This window comes from Nanorana parkeri, unplaced genomic scaffold, assembly GCF_000935625.1.
Source record: "Nanorana parkeri isolate BGI_ZX_2015 unplaced genomic scaffold, ASM93562v1 scaffold464, whole genome shotgun sequence".
Taxonomy (NCBI): Eukaryota; Metazoa; Chordata; class Amphibia; order Anura; family Dicroglossidae; genus Nanorana; species Nanorana parkeri.
The window spans coordinates 574151-597524 of NW_017306732.1; the positions used below are offsets into that span (position 1 = coordinate 574151).

At 41.0% G+C, this 23374-nt stretch overlaps 1 protein-coding gene across 1 annotated transcript in view; it reads left to right on the plus strand.

The window, feature by feature from the left end:
* Window positions 1–17869: 17869 nt before the first annotated feature.
* The window catches only part of LOC108790317 (collagen alpha-1(XXI) chain-like), a 173511-nt gene continuing 168006 nt past the window's right edge, over window positions 17870–23374 (plus strand). The window contains exon 1 of the mRNA XM_018560551.1: window positions 17870–18017. The gene's annotated coding sequence lies outside the window, so the exon portion shown is untranslated. The remainder of the gene's footprint in view (window positions 18018–23374) is intronic.

Below are 23374 nucleotides of genomic sequence, written 5' to 3' on the forward strand. Positions count from 1 at the left end.
GCGATGTCAGAATAGAAAAAAAAAAGAAGACATTTTCCCATTGAAAAGCATTGCTAGATTCCTATTGGCTATTTCAATTTGCAATAGCCAATAGTAAACTAGCATTGTACCCGCTCTCTGCTGCAGTTCTCCATCAGGTCCTTCAGCAGAGGGCGGGTACAATACTAGTTTACTATTGGCTAGTGCAAATTGAAATAGCCAATAGGAATATAGCAATGCATTCCTATGGGCAAATTTTTTTTCTATTCTGACACGGCTCCGTGTCAGAATAAAGAAAAATAAAAATAAAAAGCAGTGTTTCTCTCCTGGGCGGCCGGGAGCGGGAGATGATACATGAAAATGGACCTATACATACGCACACATCAGCAATAGGTTGGACTTGATGGACTTATGTCTTTATTCAAACTCATGTACTAATAGTCTGCCTGTGATAATATAGGCAAAACATGCCTCCCTTCCTAGCTGAAGAGTGACAGTGGCTTCTGTAAGGCGTATCACTGTCAATAAAGCCAGGTTTCTAGTACAGAGCAGCAGAGTCTCCACAATCTTGTTTTAAGACTCTACCCCAGCCTTAGGATCTGGGGAAAGAAAGGGAGACCAAATGGTCACATGACCACTAATAACATCAGCAAATCTTGTTTGTTTTTAAGTAAAGAACATAAGGCTTGCTTATCCAATGGGTAAGCTTTACTTACCTTTCATCCTGAATTTACATACTAACCCACCCCATAAATCCAGGGTGCTGCTCTGCTGTGATCTGCTGCTTGACAGCCACCACCGACTCATCAAAATAAAAAATACCCGCTGCCCGCCGACAAGTCCGAATATGACAAACACCGGCCGCAAAATGACACCTCAGCCCCTGAATGTAAACAAAGAGGTGGAGCGAGTTGTGACATCATGTGACTTGTTCCACCCATTTGTTTACATTCCATTAGGGGACTGGGAGCTGTCACAAAATGTATGCAAATACTGTGACATCTCGCTTCACCCCTTGTTGACATTCGGGAGCAGAGCTGTCATTTTGTGGCTGGTGTTCATCTGGGTTGGATGTGTTGGTGGGTGTTGGGTATTTATTTTTTGGCGAGTAGGCAGCTGTCGTCCATCGCGATTAACCTCCCTGGCGGTATGATTATTCAGGATTTTAGGTACCAAAAGCGGTACATTGTTTTTCAAGCAAAACTCAGCTCAGCTTACAGCTCCTGGTATGGAAAATTCACCCCGAGCCAGACTCGGGAATACCGCCAGGGAGGTTAACATGGATCTACAACGCTGGACGACTTGAGTGACCCCGAGATTACATCAATGGACATTTTTGTTTTTTTTAAATGAAATACTTGATACCCCTTACTCATTCATGAGAAGGGTTGGGATCTTTGTTTTACCTGATGAGGGAACTGAATGTGTTCCGAAATGTTGCTACACTTGGTGATGTAACTTTACACATGGAATAAAAGAAACTTTGCTTGGAGAACCTTTGGAGTGCTGGTGACTTACTGTTTTGCTTATGAAGGAGGGCACCCAGATTCCTATAAGTCCCCCTGCCCGCAGGCCTCTTTCCCACAACCCTGGCCTCTGGTTGTGGGGAAGAGGCCCTTGTCGTGATCAACATGGGGACAAAGTGCTTTGCCAGGGGGTCCTCATGTTGAGGGCATGTGGGCTGGTATGGTGCAGGAAGGGGCACACATTTGTCCCTTCCCCTTTCCTGCCCTGCCAGGCTGCTACCTGGATCAAAAGGTCTGGGAAGGGATTTTAGGGGGGGCCCATGCTTTTTTTTGGCAATGAGGTCCCCCCGGAAATTCCTACCAGACCTAAAAGGTCTGGTATGAATTCGGGAGGGGGCTCCATGCTGTTTTTTTAACAACTGTGGCAGTGCGTGGCAATGCCACTGTGTTGTAAATAGATAATCTGCGCTTCTGGAGAGAGGTAGTAAAGAAGGAAAATTAAGTGAATACTTAAATAATTAAAATGGTAGTATACAAGTGAATAAGTAAATAATTAAAAATAGTGAACAAATCTAATAAACCCAGAGCAGCTCTAAAAAGGGGATTAAAGAAATCCCTACGGTAATCGATCAAAATAAAAAGCGCTAAAGGTATTAATATGTATAAAAAGTGGAAGATAGGTTTTCAGGCGGGTCGGCCTGGAGCCTATTAATATATATGAAATGTGATTAATAAACCAATACAAAATTGCTGTGATAAAGATAAAACATAAAAACCAATCAAATTGTCCAATAAAGTCATATAAAAATCCTGTGAAACATCAAAAAGTGTTCCTTATGGAGAAAAATTCGGTGAACGGTGAATTTACAAACAAAAGTAACAGTGTATTTAAGGTGGTCCGAACTGCCCCTCTCGGGTGGGTACTCACCAAATAGAAGCTGATCAAAAGAGCTCTTAGTGAGTAATAGCGTAGTTGGACTTGAGCGCAAACGTGTTCTCCACGAGTCCCGGCAGACGGCAATCCCAGGAGAGCAGCTCTGAGGTGATCATACCTGAGGGGACAGCTGTAAGCTGAGCTGAGTGACAGACCTCATCAGCCAATCCTAGAAGAGCAGCTGGGAGAACAGATGAGAAAGAGTTTTTGGAGGAAGTCTGGAAGGCCGGTTGGAATCTGGTAGTCCTCCCTACGTACTGCAGGCCACAGGGGCACTCTAATAGGTATATATTGTGATGACCTGATCTCTGGAGTAGAGGAATGAAGAGATGGCGCAGCAGCGTAGAGGTATCAGTCGTGTTCCCTAGTGGTTCTCCCAACGTATTGGAGTCCGCAGGGACATTCCAGAAGCACTTTACCAACACAGCGTCTAAAAGGATCGATCTCCTCATCCCTGAGACATAGCCAGCAATATAGGGGAGAAAGCCAAGTGTTCGTCTGCCGGGACATGTTTGTAGTTCATACACCAGTAAGGTATGTGTGCAGAGGGGTTACTTCTTACAGATTAAAGGGGTACATCTGTCTTTTCCAGTAAATGCATGGTAAAACATTTGCAAATATTTTTTATTTAGAGCATAATTAGTTACATTGTTGCTTGAAAAAAGAGACATTTCAACTGAATGTGCAAGTACAAATCCTGTGTTTTTTTTTTAAATTTTCCCTTGCACATAATTAGGTAATGAAGTGAACACACAGTTTCACCTTATCCACTAAACAAAAGTAAAGTTTACATTGCAAAGAGAACATACACTTTCCAAAGTGAAAATACATTTAAATGTGAACAACTTACAATTTCTTTAGTAATTAAACCATTATCTGTTGGAATTATTAGTTAGTTATTAGTTAGTTATATTAGAAACCAGTGGGTGGCTCAATCCATTAGCATCTAACCAATTCTGAACTGTCAATATTTGGTGTACTGACCCTAGAGTGACAAAAATTGTAGTCTGATAACTGTATACTTTTAAAGAAGAACTCTGCAAGCTGTTCCAAAAAAGGCATCCACCATCTATCTATTACCCCCACAACCAGCACCATCCATTCTATGGCAGCAGTGACATCCTCATGCTCTTTTGATTCCCAAGCTAACAAGAACCAGTCTTCCCTTCTCATATGCCCTTTGGAATGCCAGCTCTGTCTGTAACAAGCTCACCACTGTTAATTACCTTTTTTTTTTTTATCTCCAACTACTTTAATCTGACTCTGACTCTCCAGCTGCTGTCTCCTATGGTGGTCATCACCCAGACCAAGTGGATGAAAGGAAGGTGGAGTTGGAACCCTACTATCCTCACAAAGTTATTCCTATACCTTCCTCCCTGTCCCTCTCCTCTTTAAAAGCTGAATGAATTTGGCTTTTTTCCCCCCGTTTCTCTGAGGATTGCTGTGATTTTTTCAGCCTCTTGGACCAGTATCATGCTTACTTGACAACATCTCTGCCCGAATACCCAATTTTCTCTCCTATTAAATACCCACAATTATCCTCAGTGACTTTAATATCCCAGTTAATGTTAATACCTCAACTACCTCACAACTCCAGCTTACCTTTTTTTTTAAAGATGTAATCTTGCTTAGCTTACTGTATGGGGGTTTGGGGGTAGCTTTGTTTCAAAAAATTACCCTGTCAGTAATGTGCAGCAGATTTCTTTATCACTTTTAAACTAGATGAGCAGGATTGTCTGGCGTAACAAAGGCACTGTATGTTAATAGAGGAGAGCTCAGTATGTCCCTAGTCGTTCTATTAGGAAAGTCAGAGTTTATGTTATTGAAACTAAGAAAGAAACTTGCAAAGGTCTGCAACTCAAACACATCTAGAAGGTAAACATTTTTTATTTTAGATATGCAATGGGAATAGGAACACATAACAAACGTATAGTGGGGGTTTTCTCAATTTTGGCAGCAAAAGTGGAAATACACTTTAATCTCTTCTTTTGACCGAATGCAATGAACTCTTCTATTCACTCTAATGGCAACATCATTGACTTTGTGTTCTCACACCTTTGCACACTTTGTAATCTCTCCAACATCCCTTTTCCTCTCTCTGATCACAACATTTTCAGTGTCATGCTCTCCCTGTCTTTAGCCTCCTATCCTTCCAACTGGCAAACAGTTATCCATATCCTTCCAACCAGCAAACAATTACCCATAGAATCCATTAACCTTTTTCTTTTCTGCTCTGCTCTTGACTACCTCTATAACAAAATCTCACCCCTATCCTGTCCTTACCTGACCTCACTTTCATCCTCCCTGGATACTTTTGCTCCCTTAATACATGCTGAATTAGACCTTTACTGCTACAAACGTGACAAACCGCACCAAAAGTATCAAAAGACAAAGCCGTACTCTTGAGTGACTATGGTGCCAAGCTAAAAAAATACTTATATAAATCTGCCCTCTTAAACATAATTCCTGTCCCCATGCTGCCAAACAAACCTATATTGACACTCTCATTAATATCCTTTCATCCAGTCTTTGCAACTCTTCGCTACCTATAACTGTCTACTTTGTCCCCCACTACTTCCTGCTCCCTCCGAGACCTCTTGCACTCTTTCTCCCTCATCACCTCCTCCCATGCTTTCCTCCAAGATTTCTTTAGAGCCTCGCCCAACCTCTGGAACTTTCTCCCTGGAACTGTACTCTGCGGCTATAATCTAATCTGTCTGCTTTTAGGTGATCCCTAAAAACTCGTTTCTTCAGGGAAGTCTATCTCACCTCCTCCTATAAACTGTACTTCTACTCCCTCAGTCAGCTCATCCCTCACAGTTATAACTTTTTTTATCACTTGCCCCTCATTTTAGATTGTAAGTTCTCACAAGCAGCCCCCCACCCTAATCCTTTTGTATGGAATTGTATTGCAACTAATAATAATAGGGCAAATCTTCACTTTTTGAGTTCAGTTCCACTTTAATACGTGCAATGATAACATTCAGCATATTGATTCTTTGTTGTTTTACATGCTTTTATTTATATTTTATTCCACGTTTAAATGTGACAAAGTCAGGGGCCACTTACAACAGTCACCTTTAATTCACATGACCTAAATCTGCTTATAAGTCCACCTAGCAGTTTTAGTGTCTGTTCCAACCCGTTTCACTTTAACATTTGCTGCTATGATACAAAATGTATAATACTAGACGTAAGTTTTGTCTTACGTCTAGTAAAATACATTTTGTACTATAGCCGCAAATGTTATTCAATTTTATCTGAATTTCGGATGCATTCAAATTTCCAAATATTTCCAAATATGAATGTATTTGAAATTTCAGATGCATCTGAATTTCCGAATTAGAATGCATCCGAATTCAAACAAGTCTGAATTGTTAGTTACAAAATGTGTTGCGCTAGGTCTTATGTGAATCAACCACCCTCTAAACTGTGCTTGTGTCTTCTTTATCAACAAGTCTGAATTGTTACCCTGACGTTTGTCCCAATTTCCAGATTTCCAATTTTAATGACCAGTACGTGTTAAGATGGCCAGTACAGACTAAAGTGGCCAGTACGGACTAAGATGACCAGTATGGACTGAAATGACCAGTACAGACTAGGATGACCAGTATTGACTAAGAGGACTAGTATGGACTAAGATGATCAGTATGGATTAGGATTACCAGTACGGACTAAGATGACCAGTACGGACTAAGAGGACTAGTATGGACTAAGATAACCAGTATGGAATAAGATGACCAATACAGACTAAAATGACCAGTATAGACTAAAATGACCAGTATGGACTAAAATGACCAGTACGGACTAAGATGACCAGTACGGAATAAGATGACCAGTACGGAATAAGATGACCACTATGGACTGAGATGACCGATATGGACTAAGATGACTAGTACAGGAATAAAATGACCAAAGCAAATCCCCCGAAATTTATATAAACCTCATCCGAATTGATCCAAACCGAAAAAATTCAAATCAATCCGAATTCCAAATAATGAACTGAATAGAATTTCGAATCCGAAAAAAAAGTTTGAATTGATCAACACTAAACACATTTTTTGAGCCTTTACATGTCTATATATTACTGCACCAGTGTGCGGTTGCTTTATATACAAAACCACACTGAAGACAGAGATTCCTGATGTGACCTAATGTTGCAAGCCATTAAACCCCAAATGCTCCTAAAATGTGCCTGTACTGTATGTATAAATCCATAAAGCAGATAAAACCCTCTAGGTACAAACTGTTTAAGACTGTAAATCACTGGTTACATTGTTTTAGGAGAACATAGTGTGATTATGCCAATAGTGTAGTTTACCAATTTAGTTTAATCTTCCCCCCTTTTTTTTATTTACATTCCATTGTTTCCAGCTTTTCAGTTTCTTATGTTGTTTATAATGCCTACGGTCCCAGACTCCAGGGGGGCTGATGGGGTTCAAAAGTTCATAATAGGTCAGTTTCAGCTTTGTAAGTCTTTACATTTTTATTTTCTTTTCAGAAGAGGGTCAGTGCAGGCAGCCTTTCTATTTTTCTCAGTAAAATTATAATTTAGGTTATTGAAATGATCAAACGCAATACACATGCACTCTCCCTGTACCTGGAACATAGTTTTGATATCACCTGCCACCATCATATGTGTGGAGAATCTGCAGAGAAAACATTGCGGCTTAAAATCTAATTCAAACACATGCAAGGGAGTAACTAGCTGTAGTAGCCCAGGAAAGTGCCGTTGGACCTGAAAGTAGAGGCCCCATCTAAGTTTGAAAAAAATTGTAAAAAACATTTGCTTCCTTGCTGTTTTCATCAGGTACCACCACAGTGAAAGATTGCTCAAATTGCTGGCTCAAGGTTTGGAAAGTGCATGCATTTTTCTGCACATTCTTCCAATCATCTGAGTCAGCTTAGTTCCAGCTGACAATGAAGGAGAGGCCTCTCCTATATTGTACACATCACAGGCTCATTACAGTCTCTGAGTATCCCTGACTGATAAACCCCAGAGTGACCTATTTCGAGCACCTGTTTATAACCTGTAATTGTTTAATTACAGTTGCAAGGTATGGGAGTCTCATCAAATCTTTCTCTGGGGCCCTGTGACTTGCAGGTAGCCCATTAAAATACTTCATAAATGTTTCACACATACTGTATGTCAGAAGGAAAACACAGGTGACTATGTATATAGACCCCAAAGCATAATCCCTTTAAAATGAAAACAAGAAGGACCCAATGTACATAAATCTCCTTGTGCCAATCCATAGGTATGCTGCCATGGATAGACATGAGGAAAGGAGAATTACAGTTAAGTATGGTACAAATTTCATTTTTTTCTGGTGCCTAAATGGCAACATACCTATGGACAGGCACCAGCAAATGAAAATTACTGGGAAGTATGATACACATTTATATTTTTCTGGTGCCTAAATGGCAGCATACCTATGGACAGGCACCAGGAAAGGAAAATGACTGGTAAGTATGAAATAATTTTCTTATTTTTTATTTTTTTTTTATAGTGGCTTAAGTTAAACCCAGACCGCATATCACACACATTTAAATGAAATATCAGATCCTTCTGTTTTAAAATTCCTGAATAAAGAGCAATAAGAATGTATGTTGTGTGGCTGTGTTTGCAAAAAACGTAGTTGTTGAGGGAACTGAAACACATATACCTTCTGGTTTTGTATAGATATAGACACATTGAAGAGGACATGGACTTCACTGAATAAGAGGAAGAAAATCTTGAGATGTTTCTGTGATTAGCTCTGTATTCCTTATGTAAAGTTTGGAACACAAAAGCCAGACTGCATCACATATATAATTTTTTTGTAGTGTGCATAGTTTTGCCTTAAGCATTCTAAATGTTAAAGAGATGCTTCATTTTGCAGGAAAATGGAGGATTAGAGCATTGGTAAGAGGTAAGCTGAGAATAGCACTTACCTGCTTGGTCTGCTTATTAAAGTTGAGCTTTTTTTAAATCCTTAGTCCGCTACAGTCAAGTCAAATTAGCTTTTCCAGAATTTGTTACATTTCATTTTACATATGTGGATGCTAAATGTGCTTGAAACGAAGAAAAATTAGATTTCCAGTAAGAAAGAAATTGTCTTCATGTCCATTCATGCAAGTTTGTTTACTAATGGGCTTGGTAATACATCTTGGGGGAATCCAGTCAACATCTTTCTCCCTCAAGGGTGTGCAACTCCGGCCCTTCAGCTGTGCTTTAACTATAAATCCTAACATGCCTCTGCCTCTGGGAGTCAAGCCTGTATTTGTCAGTCTTGCAATGCCTCATGAGACTTGCACAACAGCTGGAGGGCTGGAGTTGCTCACCCCTGGCCTACCTGGATTGGCTCTGATCTGCTACATGTTCACCAACATTTGCCAACATAATTTGGTAAATCTTAAAGCAGCAAAAGCCTGCATATACTAGAAATGGGCTTCCTACAGATGTGGAGGGGATTCTCTGGCCCAGTTTAAACCTATTTCTAAAGAACAGCTATCAATTAGAAAGAATAGGATTTGCCTATACGCGTGCAATGCAAATTGGTGAACCTTGTTAGATAGCAGTGGAAGTGAAAAGTTCAAACCAGGTAGAATAACAACCCAGCATACAAACCCTGAACAAACAGATGACAAAAAAGGCAAATAATTACATTTGCCCCTGTAAAACTAGCCTTCTGCATGAGCATATCAGTGAGCAATGACTCCCAGAGTCATTATTAAATTATGAGTCTTTGTGAACTAGAATCTCTTAACAAATCTTGCACAATATCATCATATTAACACCAGCTATTCTGCATGAAAAATGCATTGCTGTCTCTACCAGACATCCATTTGAAGAAAAAAAAATGACACACAGTTTATGGCCATAGTTGAGAATAGCATTAGATATTTTAAAATTGAATAGAGCCTTACCATAAGTTATGTAAAATTGTACAGCCTACTCTGTTGCATTGATACTGCATCCTCTATTTAACTGCACACTGTGAGCTTCTTACAGTGTACACTAGGGGGGTTATTCACAAAGGAGCCAGCCGTAGCTTCAGCTGATCCTTCAGCTCCCTTTGGCTGCTGGAGCCCTTGGGTTCAGTCGAACCCAAGGGCTGCTGTACGGGCTATTCACTATAGCCCGCACAGCCGCCGAAGCCAGCTCAGCGGCTCAGCCTAGCCGAAGGCATATTCTTCAGCTCGACTGAGCCGAAGTGACAGCCGGAGCAGGGCGAACAGTCTGCTGAAGGCTGGCCTTTCGCCCCGCAAATCACAGCTGGGCGGAGACAGCCGTAATATCACGGCTTGCTTCGCCCAGTTGTAATGACAGATCAGCGTCTCCAAATGACCTGGGGATGCTGAACTGTCATTAAACAATAACAACTGGGCGGAGACGGCCGTGACATCACGGCCGGCTCCGCTCAGTTGTTGTTCATTGTCCAGTCTAGACTATTTTCATTGATTTTCTATTCTGCTTGGTACAACGGAGGTACCAAGCAGAATAGCCAAGCTGAATGGCGCTCGGCGGCATTCGGCTATTCACTCACTGCTCTTCAACCCCTATGTTCAGCATGTTTGGCAGACCGAAGTGCAGCCAAAGGCAGCGGATGTACGGCTGATTTCAGACGATGTATGGCTGATGTGCCGCCCCAATGGGGCATAGAATATGTTATTAGCATTGTTAGATTGTTTCCTTAATCATTTTCCTATGGACGTTTTATATTTAGTTCACATGCTGCCATCTAGTGACCATTTGTGGTAATGCACTTGTTTTTCATGTTCCTTCTCTAATATCTACGACACACATTTCCTGTGTGTATATGCTCCACCCTTCTTGTTGGTCAGTACTTCCTGTGTCATGGCCACAGCTAACAGGCCACATGTAACAGGGACACGTGTATTCTGCACAGTACGCTACGAAAGCATCATCTTTTGACCGCACAATACTGAAACCATTCATCTGCTGTTATCCTGTTCTCTGATGTACAGAATAAAGCATCCACTCTTGTGGATGAAAAGGTATTGGTGAGTTCAGCTATCTGATAAGGATTGTCCTCAGTGAGTGTATCCGCTTATACATGCCAGGCATAGAGGTCTCAACAAGGGATAAGTCACTAGCACAACAATGGGAGTCAGGCTAGCTGAAATGAGCTGTGCTAAGCCAGAGTGAATAGCTGAACGTAGTTCGGCTCTGTTCACTTCGGCTGGGTTATTCACTCGGCTGCCTTCGGCAGCTTTGTGAATAACCCACTAGATATTGTGGTAAGTCATATAGAGCTTACCTCATTTCCTGGCTGAGGAATGTCCCAGATTATTTAGCCATTTCCCAGCAAAACTGTCCCTGGTCTGCCCTTTCCATTCATTGGATTTTAGTTCTTTCAATCATGGAGGCTCAGCATCACGTGCATGCAAATGCAGCCTTCTAAGGAACGCCCACTTCTCCAGATACATCCACCCATAAAAGTATTTTTTTATTTGCATACATCCTTCAAAAAGTCAGATCACTGCTTGCATTATGGTTGTGGTCTTTTGACAGAATGTAAGCAAGGTGCTTAATGTAACTGGGTCTAAAACAAGGTATGCAGGCAAAATATTTTACTAGCATGTTGTAGAGGGGGAAAAGGAGCAACCAAGGAAGGATAATTATAAGCAGATCAAATATCAGCTTAAGGGCCCGTTCACACCAAATGCAGTGCATTCCGTCCTGATTCTAGCCAGAACGCACTGCCTCGCATTGCAGTCGGCTCACTTTTTTGTGGGGTAGGAGGGGGCGAGTCTGGCCATTGAAGTGAAAGGCACCGTAGCCACGCCCCCGTGCCACAATGCGATTGGCTGCACGGGATTGCAAGGCACATTATGCCTGCAGTCCGGTCCGATCAAAATGCTGCACTGCGCATTGTGGTCGGAGGGCGTGGCCATGGTACCATACACTTTAATGGCCCACCACGCCCTCTCCTGCCCCACAAAAAAAGTGAGCAGGGCCGCAATGCAAGGCAGTCCATTCTGGCTATAATTGGGCTGAAACGCACTGCATCTGGTGTGAACGGGCCCTTATTGTAGGTATTTATGCATTTTATTGCTTTCACTTTAAATTAAAAATAAACATAACAGATATATAAAATGCAGTTCGTCAAGATACTGTGCTTTCATTAGTAGTCCCATAGATATATAGTGTGTAATAAAATGTAGTTTTTAATGTTGTTGTTTTTTTACAGTGTCAGCAAATATTAGTGCTAATGTGCAAAAGAATAAAATATCCCAGATGTTTGGTTAGTTCGAAGGAGAACAGCTAAATTCATTTTAAAAGTAGGTTATCTATCTATCTATCTATCTATCTATCTATCTATCTATCTATCTATCTATCTATCTATCTATCTATCTATCGATCTACTGTATATAGGACAGATGGACAGTGCACCAAAAATGTTAGGGCACACTGTATATTTTCTATTTTAGTGCTCATTAATTATTTTTTCCTCATAGTACTTTCACAGATGTATAATAAATAGCAGAATCTATTAAAGTGGTTAGTGTGGGCAGCCACTGAGTATGAGGTATGCTTTCTTTTCAGGCAGACCACCAGATAATTGGCCCTATATTCTGCTGTATTTAACAATAAATTTCCACACTTTTACACTTGTATTGGGAACAGTATGTAACTTCTGGGAGATAAAACATAGGAACAAATATGTTAACTCTTATAATAATGACTCTTCTTCCACAGCTCATGTCTTAAAATGTTCTAATGTTTTGTTTATGACTTGTTCCAGGCTTCACATATTTATATTAATTACCAGAGTAATGCTAATGTAAAAAATGCCTTTATGGGAAGATGTCTGTATGGAGAAGTGGCATTCTTGAGCAGGCTGTATTAATATGCAGACCACCCTAGGCCACGCCTCTGTGTGAGGATGTGCCTCCATGGTTAAATAAACTGATATCCAAAGAATAAAATGGGTGGGTAAGTAAGGCTGGGAAAGAAATAGCTAGATGATGCTGGATGTCCTCCAACATGGAAATGAGAGCTCTGGGCCCTTTGTGAGTTATTGCAGCTTCTAATGCACACTACGAGAAGCTAACAGTGTGCTGTGAAAACAGAGTAAGCAATTTCAGTATAGGAGAGTAGCCTGTACAACTGTGAAAGACTGAATGTCAGGCTCGAGTTCAGCTTTAAGTTTAAAGAAGAGTTTTATTTCTTATTTCATAACAAAGATATCAAAGAATGAAAAAATATACATAGGAAATATCAAAATAAAATGATTTTAACCATTTGGCAATTAACTATTTATTTTCCAAGTCTTCCATGCATTACGATTGCATAAAACCACAATATTGTTGAAAGGGTTAAAGCCCTGAAGACATTAAGGGACATTTTTTCAAAACTGGAGCAGACAAATTCTGGAGCTTCAGGTTCTTTCTTTAGTTTGTTCAGTTAAGATTTGAAATTGAAAGAGAGAAGTTGATTGGCTTGGGGAGGGGGTCCATGTTCACTGTTCCCCCTTTCCTGGCCACCCAAGCTATATGCCTGGATAAGGGTCTTTTATGTATATTAAGGCGGACCCCATACCATTTTTTTTGTTATCATTTAGGAAAATGGTACTGACCTTCAAAAAGACCTGAGTCGCATGATGTTCGCCCACCACTATTCAGCCACAAATGACAGACCCCCGGCCCTCTGCAATGTGCAAAAAGAGGCCATTGATCCTGGGTCCACATATACTCATAACTATGGGGTCTATTCACGAAGCAGCCGAAGGTTCTAGCCGTAGCTTCAGCCGATCCTTCGGCTATCTTCGGCCCCAGGACCCCTTCAGTTCAGTAGAAATGAAGGGCTGCTGTACGGGCTATTCACTATAGCCCGTACAGCTCCCGAACATGGCCGAGTGGCTCAGTCGAGCCGAACGGATATGCCTTGACTCAGCTGAGCCGCGCTGAAAGCTGAAGCTGGCCGAGTGGCCGGCCATTGGCTGGCCGACAGCCTGCTTCTGACAGCTGGGCGGAGCCAGCCGTGATCTTACGGCTGGCTCCGGCCACTTGCAGAGAGATCAGCGTCCCTGGTTAACAGCTAACCAGGGACACTGATCTCCAAACAGCCTAACTCTCCCTGGCGCTCCGGGAGTCTCGCGCTCCCGGCCGCCCAGGAGAGAAACACTGTTTTAACTTTTTTTTTCTTTATTCTGACACGGAGCCGTGTCAGAATAGAAAAAAAAAGAGAGTTTTGCCCATAGGAATGCATTGTTAGATTCCTATTGGCTATTTCAATTTGCAATAGCCAATAGTAATCTAGCATTGCACCCGCCCTCTGCTGCGGTTCTCCATCAGGTCCATCAGCAGAGGGCGGGAGCAATGTTGGTTTACTATTGGCTATTGCAAATTGAAATAGCCAATAGGAATCTAGCAATGCATTCCTATGGGCAAAAGCTTTTTTTTTTTCTATTCTGACACGGAGCCGTGTTTCTCTCCTGGGCAGGAGACTCCCGGAGCGCCTGGGGGAGTTTTTTTTTTCTTTTTTTTTGACGGCAGCAGAACCGCCGGACAATAGAAAACTGTTGGGCGGAGCAAGCTGTCATTGCTAGCTCCGCACAATCGTTTTCTATTTATTTTTTTGTGCTTTTTTAAAAATGTTCTGTTCTGCTCGGTCCCTCAGAGGGACTCACTGCTGTTCGGCATCTATGAGAATAGACCGAACAGCAGCGAGTAGCCTGCCGGAGGTTCGGCTCAGCTGATCCAGATGTTGAATCGGCTGAGTCGAACTCCTTCTGCACTTCGGGTCGGCCGAACATGCTGAAATCAGCCGTACCAGCCTGAAGTGATTAGCCGAACAGTGTTCGGCTCACTTCACTTCAGGTCGGTCTTTCACGCGGCTGCCTACGGCAGCTTAGTGAATAGACCCCTATATCTGGTCAATGACATCACCCAGGATCCCTGGCTGATTTGCTAACAAACACCATGTAATCTGTCACTTTGCAGCGGTACCCCTGTAAAATGATAGACTCCTGGTTGATGTTTGTTTAAACAGGAGGGCGAACAGGACCAAAATGGCCTGTTTGCCAGCCATTGGGTGAACTGCTAACAGGCTGCATTTGGGTCAAACGCATGGGTCAAACTCAACCTATACCCAAAGGTAATCCCCAGTGCATTAGAACAGTTGCAAGGTATATCACATCACAAAGAGAGAGCTGAGCAAGTTGAAAAGTAAACATTAGAGTTTGGAAGATTATGACTGGCTGTATGCCAAGATACTATGAGTAACTGTTTTTCATATCGTAACAGTAAAAATAAAATTGGGAGTGTTAGAGTCTGTGTATTTATCATGGTACAATTATATTTTTACAACTACAAGTGGGTTTTTTAAAATTTTATATTACTACAATTGAACTCTTCATTTTAATCTGTGATTTTATAAAACTGCCAAAGATCCAAAAATTCCTAGAAACCAAGACAACATTTTGTAGACAGGATTTCTCGGAATTCTCATCACCTATTTCCAATAATTGCCTCTCAGGTTTTCCCAGATGTTTGCACAGAGCATGAGGACAAATTACAGACATTCTCAGTAATAATCTGTACCACCAGTGTAATCTTGGATGAAATATAGTATTTGTGTGTGTCTGTGTGTGTTGAATGTAACTATCCAAAATTCCAATACTGACACTGATCAATGAAATTTAAAAGGCGCACCATTCCATTTAGCACTCCTTTTTAGCACTCGATTGTTGCCTAGCTCGCTATCTACAAAACAAAAGCTGTCAAGAATCTTCAATAACATTTGCTATGATCCTCACATTGTATAATGCTGACTTTAAGTTGGTTGCTGTTTTAATTTAAGAATATTTGTAAGCCAGTAACGCCAATGAATAATAAGAATCAGTGCCTCCTTGTAAACAACTTTCTCTGATCACAATGGCTATACCTAAATCTTTCTAGACATGCTGGACTACTATAAGGAAAAACCTGACATGCTAGCACAGGAACAATACATGCTACATGTTCATTATATAATGCAAAGAGAATGCTATACAGTACATTAACCACCTGCCGTCCGGCCATTGTAATTAAATGGCCGGATGTTGGCTTCTTGAATGCGGGTGGGCATTTTTAGACATCCTTTCCCGCCCCTAGTGGCAGGCACAAGCAGGAAATCTGCTTGCAATGTAAACAGCCAGCAATGTTTGCATACAAGCGTTCTGGGGTCTGTAGAGATGCCTGATTGCTTGTATTTTGCTGGGGATGTGCGCCCCCCCTCCGGTGCAGGCCCGGGACCGACACAGTGGCTCTGTGACAGGAGATCAAATGGAGATCAGTACACGATCTCACTCTGATCTGCTCCCCATTCTCTGAATGCAGGAAGTGATGTATATCACATCACTTCTGCATTCAGCTGTCATTCCCAGCTACAGAAGTCGGAGAGAAGCTGGTGAAGCAGATCTTTGCTTCATCAGTTTCTCTGGGGGACCCTAGGTGACATTAGGGATCTGAAATAAACCTGATGTCTCCATAAAGAGGATCAGTCACTGTATATTGGCTATCACATAGGGGGCTTGTTATCCCCCAATGTGATAGCAATAAAGTTAAGTGAAAAAAAGTTTAAAAAAATAAAGTTACAAAAAAAACTAAAGTCACATATAAAAAAGAAAAATGCAAAAAAAGTTTAAAGTCCCCCACCCCCACATACATACGCAAACATGCATCGGGTGCACCGACATGCAAAAATGATGATTGCGCCCATTGAACCGCACATGTTACATGTCAGAGCATGACCAGAGCAGACCTGTGCCAGAGCAGAGCAGTAAAAGCTTTACCTATGGCCAGTTTTGGGTATGGTAGTTTTTTGTGATTTCGCTGCAATTTTTAAGTTTGATGTCTATTTACCCAACATGACCCCGTCTTTTATATTTTACCTAACAAATTGGGTAATAATAAATGTTTTATAACCTAACGTAGGGAAAACCTTTTTTTTTTCAAAATGTATGGTACTTTTTTCTTTATGTAGTAAATTTTTTAAAAACCCAGTGGTGATTAAATACCAGCAAAAGAAAGCTCTATCTGTACCCAAATAATGGTATAAAATTAATTTCAGTACAGCGTTGCATGAGGCAATAAATGTCAGTCAAAGTACCGCAGACCTGAATACTGAAAAATGGCCTGGCCAGGAAGGGGGTGTAAACACCCCGGTCATCATGTAGTTAAAGCACGTCTCTGGGCAGACAAAAAAAGTACCCTTGCAGTGGAGCTATTCCTGCACTGCAAGTGTTAAGTGCTTGTTTTTGTCTTTGACTTCTGGTATCGGTGAGTACCAAAAAATAAATAAATATCGGCACTCGTACTCGATACCGAGAAAACAGTATTGGAGCATCCCTACTAACAAGGAAGGGGCTGAGGTAAAGCACTTTTACTTACCTGATCCCCACTCCCCTGGCAGTCAGTGTTCTCCGCCTCTCCCCTATGCACCAGCTGGTAGAATGCCCCTTGGTGTCCTGATGTCTAATGCAGGCTATGGAACCTGCATTAGAAATGATGACATCAACAGTCCTTAGACTGCTGAAACCCAGGGGAAAAGAGGCTGCATGGACCGGTTTGCTGGCCAGAGTGGGGATCAAGTAAGTAAATCTGTTTTACTCCAGTCTTGTTTTACTCCAGTCTCCAAGACAATAATGAACACTTATCCTTTGTGGTATGGGGGTAGCCCTTCTGGAAAAGTACTTTAAGTACATGCAACTTCCATTGGTCACATGCAGCAAGTCAGGTCAAAATGACATCACAATCTTTGACCTGCATGTTCCTTATCAGTAACTTAGGGAGCATTGAAGCCATTGGGTTAAAATGACATCATGGCAGCTATCATATTTAGAAGACAACAGTGGCCACTGCCAAAGCTATAGACTTGCTCTCTGTGGATGCCACAGAATATGACTGACTGCAACTAAATGCCATAATACTATTGCAGGTTGTCTTCTTAGACAACCTGGACACATACAGCACCAATACAGACAGACCAGGCAGTCAGTGAACCTACCTGTCATTACAAGAGACAATCATCAACCTATAAGGTAGAAGCCACTTGCGGAACAATGGCTAGGTTACCAATGCTGTTGGTGGAATTTTGGTCTCCTGTAAAATAGTACTGTCTGGCTCCTGTTATCATCATTAAAATAATGATCACATGAATTGTTAAAAAAACAACAAAAAAAACAACAACAAAAAACAGTAAGAGAGAGAAAGTGAAAGTATAGTATTATTTTAAGGTGTCCTTTGAACAAAAGAAGAGAAACAGTCATTTTCATTACAAACTAATTATAGAGCTTCAAAAATTAAAAGATTCAAATCGTAGTTCATGGTGGGATTCATAGAGTACTGGAAAACCAAAAAAAATCCAGTCTGCAAAATCATTTTAACACTGCTTATCCGGCAGAATAAATCTGTCATTCCAGCAGATGGCACACATGAGTCACATATATAACTAGATGTATATAGCTATCCAGCTGTAATACTTAAAAGAAGTAGAGGAAGAGAAAGCTTTGCAGAGCAAGCTGAGGAAAACCTAGCGAAAGACAAGCCTATGATATTTGTGGGGTATAAAACTTCTTCATTTTCAAAAAGAACAGCTGGCAGCCCTGCCTGAAAGACAAACAGCTCCTATTCTGCCTATAAATCAAGTAAGTATATCTTGAAGAAATTTGAATAGTTGAATCATTTGCTGGTAGTAAATTGTTTGTTGGGTTGCATGGCAGCATTCTTATGTGAACATGTCTGTCTAGAACAGGGAATAGTTCATGATGTGTTGGAAAGCTCTAAAGACTCTTTGATAGGTGGTGTGCCCTCAATCTTTAGTACTAGTGACCAGTACTGAACTGTGCACAACATAGACTTGAGTTGTGAAACCCATACACATTTCTCAATGAGACCTTTCTTGGACAGGTGCTATATTTATAAGGTTTCTAGGACTTCATGTATGTATTTCCTACTTGTCATTAATGCCTACACTAAATAGGAGCATCTAGGAATGAATGAGATGGTGATAATAGAAGGAGTTTATAACTGGGGATTGAGTTCCGTTTCTTTCTGGAACTGAATGATGAAAAGAAGTTTCCGGAAGCCTTTTTGCTAACAGATATACATTTTTCGGAAGGGTTTGTACAGTGTTTGCTATAAATGTAAAATGCATTGTCCTGTTTTTGCATGGTTAGTGAGTTAATTGGCATTGCTTTTGCAGAAACCACAATCTGTAGTTCTTACATTCTGTGCCAAGAGCTGTGTGGAAGATATGGGATCCCTCTGACTGTACTGTACTGTCTGTTTGCCATTACTTTGAGGGAAGCAATTATGTGTCATGTTACCAAACTTAGACTGTTTGCAACTCTACTGATTATACTAAAAAGCTGAAGAGGTAAAATGTATATCGTTTAGCATTAACTATTGCAAAAAAAAAAGGGTACTTAAAATATAACTCCAAGCCAAACTTTTTTTTCTAGTTTTGGATGGAATAGAGAAGGTTAGAAACCCTGTCCAGTTTTCATTACTGTCCATTTCCACCACGCAGGGCCCCCAATCTAAAATTTGCCCTGGTAGCCACTGCTGACCACTGTCACTGGAAGTTAAGGGAATTGTTAACAGATGTTACAGTTGTCACCAAAATCTTTGAAAGGGGACAGCTATTATAACCCTTCTCTTCTCTATCAAACACAAAAACATTATTTTGGCTAGAGGTCCACATTGAGGGTCGGTGCAGACCTGAGCGATCCGGGACGTGCGTCCCGGGATCGCTTGGTTGTGCACAATTGCAGACAGCGATTGCTGAGTGGCCCCATTGATTTCAATGGGGTACATCCGCAAGGCAATCGCAAAAAAAAAGGTACATTTACTGTTTTAGCCGCAATTGTGTTCGGTTTCATGGGTGGAACTAGTGGCGGGAAACCCGGCAATTCACCCGGCATAACTGGGGTGCCCTTAGAAAATAATGGCACCACCAGCGCGACCGTCGGTGGCGGACAACTCTGTGACTACAGGGCAATTCGTGCATTATTGTGCGCACGGATCGCCCGGTTGTGAACCTGGCCTTATGGTGGCCTATACTGCTACATTAGATCTAGATCTAAAACTTGGGATCATAAGGCAACATTATTTTTACTTTTAATCAGTGGAGTTGACAGCTATATGTGCATGTAGATTTAAAAAAACTAGAGTTCCTCTTATTTTCTTAACAGAACCTAATGCATAGACATGTTCATAGAACTGGCATGATATTCATACTTTCAGGTGATGACCTCATGTCTGTGGGAGGTCCCCAATGTTGACTAACCACTGTCTGGGGAAACAGCCAATCAGTCATGATATAAAACTTATAATGTTCAATATTGTTTAAAGGAACCTTCTACATGTAAGGACAGAACATCTATGGCCTTGGGCAAGAAAATATGTTGTAGAAGTGCTCTTCCTATGTATTGCAGTTCAGAAGTGCTGATGCTTTGCTATGCAGTCCTTAGCTTTAAAATGCATTGCAAACTGTGTGTGACGTCCAGATCATTAATTTTTCACCCACTTTGAGACCAACTGCTAAAGAAAACTACCCACAGTGCAATAGAAAGCATTGATGGGCAACAAGATTAATGTAGGAAACATTTTTTTTTTAGAATTTCAACTACCCTCTGGGTCTTTACTTTGCTATGAAGTTAGCCATTTTGTCCTGCAGCCCCGGGGTCCGGGGTAATGGAAAATGCCTGCATGGAGCTTTTTACATTCTTTCTGTATTTTGCATTTTCTTCGAGAGCTCCTCTTTAGCCCTACTCTTCAAAACCATTTTGTAGGTAAATAGACTTTCATCCAAATTGAACAGCGTGTGTATGTTTGAAATTTCTCAGGGGCAGTACCTAGTCTGAAATCAAAAAAGAGCTGTGGATGTTAGGTAAGTACTGGTTACTTCTGCTTTATAGGTAGTGGCAGTATAACCAAATCAATGTGGTTTCCAGGTATAATAAAATTGCCCAAATTTCTGCATGTGCTAGGTACCTCTTTTTATCTGTCATTTTGCAACAGTTGGATGATACCAAGGAACATGAATTTCTAAGTGATCATGTGACTTACCACCTGTTAATTGTGAACAATCCATGAAGGTACTAAATACGCAACAAAGTGTAGCATAGATTGTTTAAAGCAGTTTTTCTCTTTAAATTCTCACAAAGCTGCATGGTGTTAAACACTGGGGTCTATTCACTAAGCTGCCGAGGGCAGCCGAGTGAATGACCGATCTGAAGTGAAGTGAGCCGAACACAGTTCGGCTATTCACTTCAGGCTGGTACGGCTGATGTCAGCCGTACATCGGCTTGCTTTCCGTGGCTTCGGGTCGGCCGAACATGCTCAGCAGGCACTGGTATTGGTGATGATACAGGCTTGTCTAGAGGAGGATGAATGTCGGATTAATTGAAGACTGATGTGTACAAAGTCCAATCAAGTGCCAAACAAAAGGTTCAATGATCCAAATTCCTTTAATGTTAGTAGTATTTTACAACAGGATAACTTAAAACAACCAATGCTTTTTAGGGGCCCAAAAGATCTCCCCTTCTTACTAGTTTGGTCCTTAAATATCTGGTAGCAGTATACCTTATCTTGCTTTAGTAGCAGCACATAATGTAATTTGGATGCATTTTGATACAGGGTTCCCACGACAATACAGCAAGTGAATACAAGCAAACAGCTTATAGATCCTCCAGGCTACTCTTGTTGATTTGTCTTAGTATTATGTCTGGATAACACATGCTGTGTTCTACAATGCTAGTGTGACCAGATATGTACAGAGGAAACCAAACTCAAGCCTAGATGAAGAAATGCAATTTCTTATAAACACAAGAACACAAGTGACATGCAACATAATTTAAAGGAGAACTATGGGGTTAAGTCTTTTCCCCCGTAGTTCTTCTTAGGGTAATGGGAGGACACAAACTAGCGTCCTCCAACTCACCACCCGATCTACTGAGCCGACCTGTGACAGTCTCATTGTCCCAGGTCGGCTATAACTATGAGGTGAGTGAAAATCACTCACCTCATAGTTCTCTTTTAAGTAACCTATACACTTCCTGTATATGACATACAAAATGAGGAGAAGAGAGATTGAAGAGGGAAATTAGGTAGAGCAGTGTATGGCATTAACAAAAGTTACAAAGAGCAAGACAGGTCAAGAATAGGGACCAGAATGGGTAGCAGGTTTAGGGAGAAACAGATACAAAATATACAGGCACACAGGTAAAATACTGAGTGTGACTCTTGGGGTGAGGCTAAATACCCACCCTGCAGCCAGTATCTGGTGGACTCTTACTGAATGCTGGGACCTGCTGTCTGCTGGGAAACACCCATTGATGGACACTGGTTCCTGGACTTAAAAAGTTCCACCGGCAGGTGTTCTAGTTCCTCATAAGCACATTCATCACTAATAACAGGTGTCGTTATATCAGGAATCCCTTCAGTATTGCTACTCCATTTGAGCCAGATTTTGACTAAACAGTTCTAATTTAATCTGGGTAACTCCAACAAGTTTTTGGAAGCCCCCAGCACTGTGGGAAGTTCTTTATAAATAATGTTTCTCTCAGGGTCATTACCTGTTACTTGGTGTCCTGGCATTCAGCTTACTTAATACTGAACATCTACCAGGCAGTCCCTGACTAGGCCTCCCTTCTGTTGGTGTCCCCAGACCACCTCGCAGTGCTGACACTCACCACTTTGCAAACTACCTCAACAAACTGCCTTCTTCTTGGTAAAGAACTTAATCATTGTCCTTTTTGTGTTTACAGTGCTATCCTTTGAGGCTGCTCTTCTATTTTTGTAGCTGCTGTCTCTTTCTTCCCTCTGGTGGGTTTCTAAACTCATCCATAGTGCTCAACCAAAGACAATCATTAATCCCTTACCTCCTTCACTCTCTGAGACTTTTGTGCTAGTGGATTCATAACATTTTCATAGCTTGTTGGATAAGTGCTGCCTCTGTCACCTCATCTCTCTGGCTTATGGTAAATTGCATGGCTTGCATTTTGATGAAGCACAACTTAGGGATGGGTTTTAATCTTTCAGAGCTTTGCTTACCTTCATATTTCACAGGCCCAGCACCATGTAGTCCTTCTGCTAGCCCTCAGGATTGACTTCAGTCTTCTGAATCATAGTCTTCCCCCTTTTTCAGCCCTTGAGGTAAATTTGAAAGATGTTGTAAAAACAAGAAATTGGCTAACTTTCTGTTTGGTAGTGATTAATAAAATGTCTCCATAGAATATGGATGGAAGTGGTTTCAAATATGTCTGTTAATACGGTTCTTTTTATAACCCTCATGAGTCATTTAATGTGAGTCATGTAATGCACCCTTATTTTCTTCTTCCCTATTCACTTCAATCTATTTAGGTAAGATGGCAAAAATATATTTATGCTCATGAGTGCAAATCCTAAACAGAGACTTTTCTAACGAAAAGGTTACAAAGGGCAACAAGTTGCTTATTCTGATGCATTTCAGCCCCTTATAGACACTAGGCATTCTTAAGAGTTTAGTCGCTGTTAGCATCAGGTATTAGTGAACTGAGAGTGGTACCCTTCTCATATTACCCCCCAAATGTTGAAAAGCATACAGGCTACTGCCAACATGGCGGGGAGAGAGGTGTAGCCATGCTGACCATTCTATGGAGATTCCAGGTAATTTGCCTGGCTTTTATCTTGACAGGAAGAACTATGACTGTCTAAAATAAAGTCAAAAACAATTACAAAAATAATTGTCTCACAGTGTATTTACCTGCTTCATTTACATGCCACTCTAAAACAGCCATTTTAGCAGCAATGGGAAAGTTCTATCCTGTGGACTTTGGTAAATCTGATGGTAATATATTAAAATCTTAAATAGATTATGATACTGTATAAAATATACATTAACATCTTAAGGCAGCATTTCCATCGATCATTATTATTAATGTTTACTTTAATAAATGATCAATATATTTATGTTGCTTCTGAGCTTAGTCGCATTTGGATCATTCATTGACAAAGCTAG